Here is a 12,243-nt window from a genome sequence, read left to right as displayed (position 1 = left end):
GGACCAATTTACAGCGCCACCAGCAACATATAAAGAAATGTCTACTTTTCCCTTAAAAAAACCTTGAGCAGCTTGAACACTTAAAAAGGTAACTTGTTCCTAGGGTAAACAAACCACAGACAAAAGAAGGAGTCTGAGTGCAGGGTTCTGAAGAGAGCCGATCCTGCAGCCAAAGAGGCAGGCTGTGCCTGGCTCATGGCTGCCATGCCGTCTATGAATCCTTCTCAGAGACAGATTCCCCATCAGCATGTGAACCTGGCTTTATTTTTATTTACTTAGCTTATGTTTGTACAGCATTTGTTATGTGTCAGATAGTACTCTAAGCACTTTACAAATATTAAGCCATTTACTTCTCATAATAAGCTCATAAGAGAGATCTTATTATTATTATCATGTCCATTTACAGAGGAGGAAACCAAGTCATAGAGAAGTTAGCTGTAGGTCACATAGTTAGTAGGATTTGAACTCAGGCCATCTGGCGTTAACCACACTTAACCACTGTGCACTTCATCCTTGATGAGAAACAGGTATTTCAGCTTGTAGCTGCCCTTCTTTTTCTGGGTCCTGCAGGAAAGGAAGACCCTGAATCTTCCTGTCCTGGGTTTCAGGCCATTTTACACTGGCCTTGTAATTACTTCCTTCTCATGTACAGCCATCATCTGTTGGATCTTGCATGCGCCAGCCACTGGGCTTAGTACTTTTATGTCTTTTCGTCTCTTTTAATCCTCACTACATTCACACAAGGAAGGTAGCATATCTTTATTTAATAGAGGAGGAAACTAAGGATCAGAGAGGTTAAGTATGTCTCTCAAGACCACACAGCTACTAGAGTGGCAGGAGAATTTGAATCAATGCCTTTGATCTTTCCATTATACTTGATTCCTTGAAACCCCACTCTTTATCCTAGTTCATTTCTTTTTGCCCTGATTGGTGTTCTTGAAACACACCAAAGTGGAAACCACAGTCAGTCCTGGCTTCACCAGAGCCCAAATAGCCACCCCCAAGGGAAATGCCATTTTTACCTTGTGCTTTTTGGAACTTAGAGGCCCCAATAGCTCCTTCCTTTCTTGTTTTGAAGTCCACGCCCCTTTGGCGCTTACCCACTCGGCTCCTACTTCCTGCCTCAGGATCTTCTGCTGGTTTACAGAGCACAGGTGATGGGCAGGTTCTGATTCCAACGAGTGGACCACACCCCTCCACTCGGATCTCTGCTCCTCCTCCTTCTCCAGGTTCTCTGGGATGACTCAGAGCTCAGGGACCTTCCGGGGAGTGGTTTTCGTCCATCCTGTCCTACAACTGTTTCAACCCCAAACACGCTGCGCATGCATTACACAGATGTATATGGAATTCCTAACAGGAATAAAACACGGCAATTCCCTGGCAAACTCTGGAAGATTCAGTGGCAGCATAAACTGTGATAACCATGCTTGGCATCTTGAGTGGATGTATATTTGTGTTTGTGTGTCCTTTGGTGTGAACAGGCCAATGTGTGTGGTTGGATACATCTCTGAGTGCATGCTTTTTGGGTGGGAGATAGCAGAGATGTATGTGTGCGTAGGTGAAGCCGGGGCTTCAGTGACAGCCTGATGTCTTTAGCTCAAAGGTTTGTGTTTGTGTTTTTGAGAATGAACGTCTACAAGTACCCCTGAATTTGTGTGTGTGTTTGTGTGTACACGTGTACAAAGTAGGCAAAAAGTCTGGTGAGGAAGATTTCCTGTACCATGAACACTAAGAAAAGAAGCAACAGGGAGGTGGGACAAGAGAGGTAGAGTGGACAGAAAGGGAAAAGAGGAAAGACAATCAAGTCTGATGCTTTGTAACTGAGTTAAGGGATGCTGTGGGAAGTCCGAAGTGCTCTAGATTCAGACTGATTTGCATAATTCAGCAAAGTCACTTGTAGCCCAGGGCAGGAATGGCAGATCAGAGTTGGCGATAAGTATGTGCTGGTCTGGCCAGGTGTAACCCTAGTTTTAAGGGGACTGGAGAATATGGTTAAGCATGGCTCCCCTCCCCCATCCTTCAGGCCCCAGGCCCACAGACCTAATGGCCTTTTGAGGTAAAGACTATTAGGCCTTGGTGGAGAGGTTGGGGGAGAGGAGAGAGGCTCCAGGAGGCCTAGGAGGAGGTCTTGCCAGCTCCCCTCACCCTTCTGCCTTCTCCAAAGGCAAAGGAACCGCCTTCTTCCAGAAGCTGCTCAAGGGTTTCCCTGACTTCAGAGGGATGGTGGAGGAGGGTGAAAGGAGGGGAGGCCTCTGAGGTGGGGAAACTTGTGCTGAGCCTGCAGGCTACCCAGCCCCTCCCTGGTTCCTCATTACTGAGGTCCTCGGGCATGAAATGTCTTTTAGTTGAAGGCCAAGAAGAATCCAGGGCTGTGTTAATGACCAGCTTGTACCAGGGCAAGGGCTGAAGCAAGGGGCTGCCTCTCTTTTCTATTTTATTTATCTATTTATTGGCTGTGTTGGGTCTTAGCTGCTGCATGTGGAATTTTCATTGAGGTGTGCAGGCTTCTCTCTAGTTGTGGCACACGGGCTCCAGGGCACATGGGCTCAGTAGTTGCAGCACCCTGACTCAGTTGCCCTGTGGCCGGGGGGATCTTAGTTCTTGGTCCTGCCCTCTCAGTTGGCCTCTGAAGAAGCCTCAAGAGGAGGGGAGTTAGGGAGGCAAGGAGAAGGCATACAGTATGTCTGAGGAGTTCACCTGCTGGGTCTGGGAAACTGAGGAGGGCTTGACAAATATTCAGTTTCAATGACTCCCAGACCCGTAGGGATGACAAACATTTCATGTAAGTGTCAATGCAATAAGAAAGATGGTAAAGCAGAGATACACTGGATGAATTAGGACACTTATAGTGTTTCATCTTTATACTGACTCTGACAGTAGCTTGTTGAAATTGAAGGCAGAGTCCACTGTGCCTGAAAAAAGCATGGGCCAGAGAAGTTCATGAATCTGTTCCAATTCACATTTGTAAAGCAGTGCAGATGAGACTTCAATCCATGCCTCCATGACTCCAAGTGAACAACAACAACGGAAAAGGTAATTTTTAAAATACACATACTATCGATCCCACGAGGGCCTCATGAATTATGCCTGGAGAATGTCACGGGAGCCAGAACTTCAAAGTAGGATTGGGAATTTCCTTTCCTTTTATTATTATTATTTTCAGTTGGGGGGGGGGATATGGGTGTTGTCAGAGCATAGCACCCAACAGTTGGGTGCAAGCAGGAAGGTGAGAGAGTGTTTATCTCTCTTAACATTTATTAAAAAGGCTAACAGTAGCCAGTAACTGGGGCAGTGGATGGAGTGGAAAAGTAAATTAAGGGCCTTGAATGGCGGGGATGAGGGGTTTTGAGTTTCCCACAGACAACAGTAAGAGGTTCCTAAGCCAGGGAAGGACGTGCCCTGGACACACTTTGTGTGTTCTATCGCTCAGTTGTATCTGACTCTTTGCGACCCCATACACCCCCCAGGCCCCTCTGTCCATGGAATTCTCCAGGCAAGAATACTGGAGTGGATTGCCATTTCCTCCTCCAGGGGATTTTCCTGATCCAGTGATCGAACCTGTGTCTCCTGCATTGGCAGGTGGATTCTTTACCATTAGCGCCACCTGGGAAATTTTGATTACGCTTTAGGGGGAGGGAATTGGGCTCTTCCAACAGCGTAGAGTCAGAGGAGAGGGGTGGGGTGCCAGCTGGGACCAAACTTGCTGATAAAGAAATTAAGTGGAAGAAATGAGGGTGTCAAATGATGTTCCTGGCTTGTGGGTGGATGTGAGGCTGCCTCCAGACAAGGAGAGCTCCAAGCCAGGAGGCCTGGAGAGCGGGATGGTCTTGATATCCCAGGGAGAGGGGCAGGCTGGCGGAGCCCCCAAGTGCAGGCAGCCATGCTGTGGCCATTCTTACCAAGCACGGCCGGCAGCCCCCGCGTCCTGAGCCTCAAGCCTCATTGAGAGGTTATTAATAGGGAGTTTGTCTGGTGTCAGAGCGTAGACATAAATGGCATTAGCATTACCCCATAATCTTATTTAGTAAAACGCTCATGCCGCTCCGTCTCCTGTAATTGCATTGGGAAGATGCAATATTTATGAAAGGGGAGAAGGGGACGTCACCGCTCATCTTGGTGCTGCAGTAAAAGTCCCGGGAAACACGGCATGGGCTGCTAAGGCCTGGCTGCAGGCTGTGGGAGTGAGCAATGTGGGTGCCTAGGTCTCTCAAGGTGGCCCACCATGAGCCCCCCACCCCCACCATCTCTCCCTAGCCTCAGGCAGCAGGGCAAGGGGTTGTGAACAGAGGTGACAGCCACTGATCCCCTTAGTGGCACTCCTCTAGAAGGTCCTGGTCACTGCCCTGCTGGACACACTGAAACTTCTGCTGAGCCCAAGACTCCCAGATTTGGCTCCCCCTATCCCTAGTTGGATACCCAGGAACTCTAGCTTCACTGCTCGGGGATTTGTCAAAGCCCAGGGGCAGCAGTGGAAGGCAGCAGCAGGTGGGAGTCCTGGCTGGGGTAGGGGTCCTGGATGCAGCAGAGTTTCAGGGGCAGTGTTGGCCACTGGATGATCCCCAACACCAACTGCAGACCTAGGTTCCCAGGGTGGTGGCTCTCTTTTGCTTTCCTTGGGTCCCATGGCTCAATCCCTAGGACACCCCCCCCCCAACATTTGGGGCCAGCCCCAGGTCTCCTATTTCCGGGTGGAGGAGGCAAGAGTTCAAACTTGCCTCAAAGGGACTTGGAAGCATGGCCTTGTGCCCCCACCCCTGAACATCCAGCCTCCACAGCTTTTGAGCTCACAAGACAAGGAAGTCTCGCTGGTGTTGGACCACTGGTGGATGAGTGTGTGCCAGCACTGGGGGGCAAGCTGGGACCCTGCCCACTGTACAGTTGAGGGGCAGGAGGCACGGGGCAGTTTAGGACGGACACAGAGACCTGATTCCAGCCGCGGGAGTCCCAGGCCTAGGGCAGGAGTTATTTCTCAGGCACCTGTGGGGAGGGCACTGGGAGTCAGACCTCAAAAGGCTGCATCTCGGTACTGGATCAGCTGAGAGGCAGCAGCTGAGAGGCAGAGCATGTCGGGGTAGGAGAAAAGCTAAACAAAAAGATGCCCGTGCTTGGAAACGGTTGTCCAGAAAGACGGGGGAGGAGAGCGGAAGTGCAGGGTCAGAAACCACACTGCGGTGGGGTCTCTGGCGGGTCTCTTATCCCCCGGTGAGGCTCCCTGGAAGTCTAGGAGGAGAGGAAGACAGCTCCCTAGGCAGGTGCTTCCAGATGGGGCCTTGGGGTCCGCGTGGCTCCCAGAAGTGGGGGCTGGGCGTCCTAACACACCCCACTCACACCTCACTCACACACAGCTCCACAATCTACCCTTAAACCCCCCACACACGGCCAGCACTACACCTACCGGGCGGGGCGGGGAGGGGCTCACAGCTCACCGTGCTCTTGCGCACTTGGGGTGGGCTGCAACCTTCCACCCATTCATTCACCCCACACCCACGAAGACTGCACACACCTCCCTCACTGAGGCATCCAACTGGTCTCATTTCCAGCGGCAGGTTCCCCTCCCTCCCTCTCCTGCCCTCACTTTGAGGAGGAAGGGGCACAGAGGAAGGCAGCTGAGTACCGGGAGAAGAGTGGGCGGAGAAGGGCCGCGGCCCCTCCCTGTGTCCGCTCCCTCGCCGCCATCCCATTCATCACAGCGTCGCAGTCCAGTTGGGGATCCCGGCACCCAGCGCCCCATGTAGCCCGCGGGACAATGGGATTATTTCCAGGGGGAGAGGCTGCCTGGGGCAGGGGCTCAGGCGGGGGTGCCTCCCTCCCTCAATCCGTCCCTTGGCACCCAACGAGCGCCTGCGGCGGCTGGGGCGGATGGCAGAGCGGACACGGGTGGCGCGGGTGGCAGGGCCTGGCCGGCCTAATTCAATTAGCTGGGTCGCCGCCGCCTGCCCGAAACTCTGGGCCCACTGGGGCTCAGCTTCGGGCAGCTGCTCTTCGAGCGCAGAGCCCATGCATATGGATACAGTCCCTCCCGCTTCGACGTGGCTCCGCCACCCCCCTTGCCGGCACCTGCGGCTCCGTACCCCGCCCTCCCCGAGAGAGGGCGACCTTGGCCTCCCTGCAAAAGTTGGAAAACAGTTGGCTGCTAGTGGGCCCAAAATGGCCCGCCTGAGGGGGTGCGGTGAAGGGAGGGAGATGTGTCTTATCTGAGCAGGAGGGTCTGCCAGGAAGAGAGTGTACCTGTAGGTTTGTAGCCTCTCTGCAGACCGGCATCCGTGTTACCTGTGGGGTTGTGTGCACGAAGGGAGAGGTTTGGTTTGGTTTTGAATCTGCGCGAAGTGTGTCCTGTGTCTGTGGGCACCTGAATACGAATGGGAGAAGGAGGCTTTGTAAGTATCTGCGGGGATTGCGCACAGGAGTGTCTGCATTTTGTGCATGAGGATGAGTGTGGGTCTGTGAGTCTGGGCGCCAGAGGGTGTTGTGTCTGCGCCAAGGAGTTATCTGGAAAGCCTCGGGTGGTGGGCGTTTGATGTCTGTAGTGACCATCGGTGTATATGCAGGGGTCCATGTGCAGTCAGGACAGTGTGGAACGCATCAACCCACCGCTGCCACCACCAGCACCAGTGCCAACAGTGGGAGCAGCTGGGCCTTCCAGGCTGAATTCATGCCCCCCTTACCCCGACCCGTGTTTTTCTGATGGAGGAAGAGCTTGGAGACTTAACTTCAAACCTGAACTCCAGCTCAATTCATTTATTCGGAGGACGCTTCCGAAACAACCAGGCTGACACAGAGGTACAGCCGGGGAGGTCAGACCCTCTCACTGATGGCAGGCTTCCAGCTGGCCAGGTTTTCCTTTGCCAGAGCATTGTGTTGGGCTTCACAGATGCGTGCAGCTTCTGACAACGTGCCCTGAGCGCCTTCAGAATTTCCAGACCTGTTCCTGCCAAGGCAGCCTGAGCTCCTAGGGGCAACCATGAGACCTTCAACTGGCCTCCCCTCCACAGCCAGGGATTGAACCCAACCCTCGCAGGGAGTCTGGGTTTTTGGGTGCCTGGAGGTCTCCATCTGCTCTTCCTCTGAGGCCAACTCTCTGCTCCAGGAGTGGAGAGGAATTGTGGCAATGAGTCTGGGTAGATCTGACCGTCGTGGTCCACAGAGCCTGCCAGCCATGCACAAGGAGGAGGTTCTTAGAAGGCGGTGGTGGTCCTCAGATGACTGACCTGCAGGGGGCTTGTGCCCTCTCTGCTCTGACTCCCTCCTGGGCACCTAGGCTGAGGGCCTGGCTAAGGGGATGCCCTCTGCCACAGGAAATTCCTCAGATCCAGAGGGACTCACCTGGTCAATGAATAGGCCCAAGCGCAGAGGCCAAAGATGAGGGAGACTGGCATGTTCCCGTGGCCCTGGGCCCTAGTTACTGGGGTCCACTTGTGGGAAGCCCTCCTAGGCTGTGCCTATGGAGCCTTCCCATCAGGCGAAGGCAGGGCCACAAATATCTGTCTTCCCCTGAATTTTCTCTCACACCACCTTTACCCCCACCCTATGCTCTCCCACCCCCATACCACCCTTTCCTCCTGAGAGCAGACTTAGCATGGAAGACACACCCAGTCAAGGGCACCAGTGCTGGATGGCGACACCTGAGGGTCTCTGGGCTTTCCTTGGGATGGAGTTAGTCAGAGAGAGTTGAGGCCCTAGCTCACTGCCCAGAGGTGATGGGGCCAATAGCTTCCTTTTGGTCAGAAGCTGAGAGTGGGGAGTCTAGAGGGGAGGGCCTGGACATAAGGACCCCATGACTCAAGGAGGCTTTGGGTTGGGGGTAGGAAGAAGAAAAAGGTGCTCACCCCTAAATCAGGTGACAGCTGAGATTGTCTAATATCAGGGAAGGTCTGTCCTCTGTCTCTCTGTCTTTGACCCACTTGGGATTCCTCCACTGATGGGGAAACATGTGCCTGTCCTTCCATGCTGGAGAGGTCCTTGGGCCTCACTCTGTAAGGACTGGGTGGGGGCACCTGGGGCTGACCCTGGACAACCCCCACTCCCTGCCCTGAAAAATCATTGAATTGTGTGACTGTAACCAGCCTGACCTGCTGGATCCCTCCTCCTCCATCCTAAGTTCCCAAAGACAACACCACCTCCCCCACCCCCTCACCCCCAGGTTCCTCAGAGGTGAAGTGCCCTTCACTGGGTTTCTAAATCTCTGAGTCACCAGCTTCACCTGCCTCCTTCATGGATGGTGACATTTTCTGCCCCCTTCCTGAGGCAGGGAAACAAGGCAGAAGAGACACCTTTGGTATTGGGACTCCAGCCCCCAACCCCCATGGTCTGCTTTATGTTACCTGTCCCTTTACATAGTTCCCAGCCTGTTCCATCCTTTCCCTTCAAAAATGCCTATTGGGCATACCCTGTCTCCTGCCACCCTCACCCGTAGGCCAACACATGGCTATTTACCTGACAAATACACTAGAAATAAGAAGCCCCTTCTACAGATGCACACAAATCATCAGCAGCACACATCATTGTTACACTCACACCTATCACACAGTGGCTGGAGTATAGTCTTGCCCTATCAGATGTGCCCATTATAGAGGAACAGTTACAGAAACACATTCTTCTCCTGTTACAGAAAACACATTTACTTGCCTTCTCACTGACATCCAGTCTTACACAGACAAATCCAGTTGTAAAAATGACCTAGACACCTTTCTTCTCTTACAGCACCCTTACTGACGTGTTTTCCTTGCAGCCTAATAGGGTACTATCCCAACAGTCTAACACTGATACATAATAGACAATATGTATTTGTTGGGTAAATTAACAAATTAGTCCTCAAAGACATGCGGGGTATGTCTGCACAGCTACCCTCACTGTCATGCACTTTCACACCCGCTTTCCCCTTGTGGATACAGTCCCACAAACACAAAGTAATTAAGTTATCACAAACACCCCTAAGCTAAAGGACAACCCCTGGCCCAGAGGTCTCTCCCAGAGCCGGGAGGGAGCCGGGTGGGATCCAAAGAGGCCTCTGCCTATGGCTGAGCCCTCCCTTTTCTCCTCCCCCTGCCCCAGCCTCAGTCCCAGCTGCTCTTCTTTTAATTGGAGGTACTTATTATCCTGCAGGCAAGGGGAGGGGGTCTGGGATGGCACTGGGGTTGGGGGTGGTGTTACCAGGGGGCCTAAGGGCTCAAAGGCACCTAGATGTGTGCAGGGTACTCCTGCAAGGCATGGACCACCTCTGCCAAGTTTGGTGTTGAGAAAGCAGCTCGTAATGAATGCAGTCAGAAAAGCAGTATTTGAATCCAGTCTCTGCCCCTTTCCAGGTTTCAGTGAGTCAGTTTGCTCATCTGTAAAATGGAGATAATAAAAGCCACATCACAGGATTATGGAAAGATGAGATGAGGTAATTGTGACTGCAGATGCCTAGGACATCACCTGTGATTTGTGGGTCCCTTTCCTAAAAGAACTATTCTGCAAGGTATGGAAAAGTGCTGTGGAAACACTGAAGCTGCACTGACTATAAGCTCTGTGTGAGTCTCCTCCTCCATTTCAGAAAACTTGCCAACCTGTAGCACTGTGCTCAGGTAACACTGGGAGGTGTGGTGGGGGGCAAAGCCCAGTGAATCCTCACCCTTTTGTTTCATCTTCCTAGGCAGAGATGGGACTGAGAGAATAACCCTGGCCCCTCAGCAACTATCTCAGCAGGGGACAAAGGCTGAAGTTAAAGTGGACTCAAAAACTCCAGATGTGGGGAGACCAGCACCTCAGAACTAGATTGGGATAAAAGTTGACTCATAGTAGGAGAGGTGAGTGGGAAGCACTGAAGCCATCAGGCAGGCAGGCTCCTGTGAGGGCAGGGGAACATTAGGACGTCCCTGGGTTTCTGGGTTTTGATGAGTCAGCCTTAGTGGGCTACTAGGCGACTGTGACCTCTGCCACCCTTGGGCTAGGCCAGCAAGGGTAAAGTCTCCTCCCAGGTACCTTGGACAGCTTGTGCCAGACATGAGGAGATAAGTGAGGCACATGTCCAAAGAGTTGGAACAGGAAGGGTTGGAAAGTCAAAGGGGCTGTAAAGTCCATCTGGAGGGAGGAGAAAGGAGAAAGAAGAAGAGTGTTAGAAACACTCAAGGGATTTCCAGCACAGACCAGAGAGTGGCAAAGAGGAGTTGTTCCGAGGGTAACCTAGAAAGACAGGGTTTTCATTGTAGCAGGCAGAACTGTGGTTAGACCCAAATGTGACTTCTTGACCAAAAAGAGGAAGGCAACTGGGACCCAGCTTCATAGGAAGCTGAAGCTCCCTTCTGCATCATTTTCAGCGTCATACAGAGAAAATAGTTCAGATCTGGGGGTCCCGGATCAATCCTCTTCTGTCTGTGGGACTTTGGGAAAGCTTGTTCATCTCAAGCCTCAGTTTTTGTTTCCTTTTCTAATAAATGAGATATAATTTCCTATAACATCATACAGAATATCCTTTAACTCATACAATTCAGTGGTTTTTTAAAATTATATTCACAAAGTTGTACAACCATCACCACTATTTAATTCTAGAATATTTCCATCCCTACAAATAGAAACTTTGTATGCATTTGCAGCCAATTCCTACTCCCCCCACCCCACCAATCCCAGCTCCACTAATCTACTTTCTGTCTCCATGGATTTGCCTATTTTGGATGGTTCATATAAATGGAATCATATAATATGTTGCCTTTTGTGCCTGGCCTCTTTCACTTAATGTTTTGGAGGATTGTCCATATTGTAGCAGGAATTCCTTTTTATGGTTGAATAATATTCTGCTGTATGGATATACCACATTTAATTCATCTATTCATCAGATGATGGATATCTGAGTTGTTTCCACACTTTGGCCATTATGAATAATACTGCTATGAACATTCATTCCATTTTCTTAATTATTTAAAACTGAGGATGTTTCTATTAATTTCACAAGATTGTTGTGAGTCTTAAATGAGATCAGTGCCTGGCACACTAGTTTCTCAGCAAAATATTTATATTAATTTCTGCTTTAGTTCCCTCAAGATAAGAGACAAGAGACTCATTCAGGTTCAAACATCTTCCAAAGTAAGTTCTGGAACCTCCTGTGTAGAGGTGTAGTATGCCTGACTGGAAGGGTAGAGAGAACTGGGAAGGGAATAGTGTTTAATGTTTACAAATGACCACCAGCTTCCTACCTGGCTTTGTCTTGAGGGGCCTTTGTCCACCTGCCTAGAGCCTAAGGAAGGTTTTTCCCATGGAAACCAGCAGCCAGCTTTCCAGGCCAACCCATAAAAGCAAGTTGAACTCCGCTCCTCCATCTTGATCAAGTCATTTAGCCTTGCTGAAATGTGGTTTCCTTGAATCCATAAAATGGGAACAATCCTTGTCTTGAAGAGTTGGTGTAGAGTTTATACCCTACATAACACTTTCCACCATCTGGCTTATTGTATTTGCTTCTCTGTTTACTGTCTCACTCATGCTGTGGAATATAAGCTCCATGAGGACAGGAACTTTGTTTTGTTCACTGCTGTTTTCTCAGTGCCAAGAACAGCGACTGACACACAGTAGATACTCAATAAAATATGTGTTGAATAAAGAGGTTCTTTCATTCATTATTTACCCAAGATGAGAATATTTCATGGGTTGGGGCTGCGCTCCACAGGGAGGAACAGAGATGAGGAAACCATTCCCTGCCTCCATGGAGCTCTCTTCAGGTTACAGTAACACATATAGCCAAAGCAAGTAGATTGCAATGAGACTTGTTAAGTAGAGTGTGAGCCACCACAGTCTAGCATCTTGTCTGATAGACAGCCCCTCCCTGAAGACCTGTTGATCTGAACTAGATCAGAAATAGATCCCAAGTGATCCAACCTGTGCCCTTACTAGGGCTTGGCTCCTAGGAGGGAGCAGACATTTCTCTACTAGAGAGGAGAAAGAAAGGAAGCAGAAAAAGGGAGTTTCCTTCTTTTCTCCTGGGCTCTAAGCCAGTCAGCCACAGGCAAAACTTTGAAAAGGCCTAAATTTGTCCTAGCTGTACTTCCCTGATCTTGGTCCCACCATACCCAGCCCCCACTGCCTTAAGCCCCTAGGCCTCCCTTCTGAGATTCCAAAAGTAAGAAAATAATTCCTTCCCCTTGCTATAATCCAAAGGTTTCTTGCTTGGAATAACCAGCCCTGGTGAGAGCAACATGATTGAATTCATTTGTATTCTGTGGAAACTGCTTCTTGGGACTTCTATTTAAAAGGAAAGGGGGTATCTTGGGCACCTCC

Source organism: Giraffa tippelskirchi, chromosome 2 (assembly GCF_054371585.1).
Source record: "Giraffa tippelskirchi isolate mGirTip1 chromosome 2, T2T-mGirTip1v1.2.pri, whole genome shotgun sequence".
Taxonomy (NCBI): domain Eukaryota; kingdom Metazoa; phylum Chordata; class Mammalia; order Artiodactyla; family Giraffidae; genus Giraffa; species Giraffa tippelskirchi.
Note: the sequence above shows the minus strand (reverse complement) of the source record.